This window comes from Cryptomeria japonica, chromosome 4, assembly GCF_030272615.1.
Source record: "Cryptomeria japonica chromosome 4, Sugi_1.0, whole genome shotgun sequence".
Taxonomy (NCBI): Eukaryota; Viridiplantae; Streptophyta; class Pinopsida; order Cupressales; family Cupressaceae; genus Cryptomeria; species Cryptomeria japonica.
In genome coordinates this window covers 7,803,598-7,805,378 of record NC_081408.1, presented here as the reverse complement: position 1 = coordinate 7,805,378, position 1,781 = coordinate 7,803,598, and positions in this window count along the sequence as shown.

Below are 1,781 nucleotides of genomic sequence, written 5' to 3'. Positions count from 1 at the left end.
AGTCCCAGCTTGCATAGTATTAATAGCTGCAAAGGCTGGGGACAAGAGGTTCATCATTTCCATGAGAATTGGGTGTCGGATGGGTAGAGGTTCTATGACTGTGGCCATGTCTTTTGTCCTCTTCGCACGCTTGGCTGCCTTTTCAGCTTTCATCCTCTCCTTCTCAAGCTTTGCTTTTGCATCTTTATTTGCCTTGTTTTGGGAATTCTACAATTTTTTGGCCTGTTTTTCCACCCTCATAGCCTCCTTTTCTATCGCTTCTACTTCACATTGTGCCTTCCTCTGTCTCATCTGTTCTTTCTTTCGCTCTGCCAATTCCTCTTCTCTCTTCCTTTCAGCCTCTTTATCTTTTACCCTTTGAATGTACTCATCAGATGTCAAGATCTGTGACTGGCTACTAAGACATAGAACCCCTTTCTTACCTCCACGTGAAGATTGATTCATTCTCTACACTGGAAGTCTTAAGAATTTGTTGATTTGCCTTGGCACTTGCTGCCCATCCTCTTGTGTGCATGGCACAAACTCAGGTTCATCATCACTTATGTGAACTTCGCCTTCACCATCAACACCATCTTGTTGCTCCCAGTTGACTGCATTGGTGAAGTAATGAATGACATCTGCTGGATCAATTTCTGGCAGACTTGGCATGGAAAGCATTGGGTTCCCATCATCCATGCCCTCAAAGAGGTAATGGGGATACCATATTTGATTGATGTGCCTCTAAGAGACATGTGCCTGTCTTCTATGCATGATATTGCCTCTTTCGTATCAGATATGCTCCATTTTGGTTTGGGATCCTTTGAGGCCACGTGTACTTGTGGTGTTTGTGGAATAGGATTACAATCTGCAGTGGGATGGTCATGTACAACAACAATTTCTACATCAGTTGCATTGTTAGGTGAATGGTCATCTATAGCAGGATTCACTGGGTCTTCAATTTGAACAAAATTATCTTCATCAGGGAAGTGCACCCCACGAGTGACTCTAACTGTTCGACGTCTAACAAACCTGTTTCCCTTTCTACCTCGTGTCATTATGTTCAGTGAACCTGCAATAGATCATTGAAATGAAACCCTCAATGCCATTGAGATAAATGATGAAAAACAAATCTATTTCTGTAACTCATCATTGAACATCTTTGAAGAAAATAAAATAGTACTGTGTCTCTATTTCTGTATGCATGATAATATAGACAATAACCATATAGTCAGAAAACTCAAAAAAGTCATGTAGGAGTTCAATATGTAACTGTGATGTGATTGGAAATTGGATATTGTTGATATTCTATTAGATAGTGAACAATTACATCATTGAACATCTTTCAACAAAAAAAAATGCTACAGTATAAATACATATACAAAGAAAGATAATTGAAATGAAACCCTCAATGCCATTGAGATAAATGATGAAAAACAAATCTATTTTTGTAACTCATCATTGAACATCTTAAAAAAAAAAAAATGGTACCGTATAGCCATATATGCAGAGACAGATCATTGAAATGAAACCCTCAATGCCATTGAGATAAATGATGAAAAACAAATCTATTTATGTAACTCATCATTGAACATCTTTCAACAACAACAAAAATGCTACCGTATAAATATATATACAAAGACAGATCATTGAAATGAAACCCTCAATGCCATTGAGATAAATGATGAAAAATAAATCTATTTTTGTAACTCATCATTGAACATCTTTCAACAAAAAAAAATGGTATCGTATAGCCATATATGCAGAGACGGATCATTGAAATGAAACCCTCAATGCCATTGAGA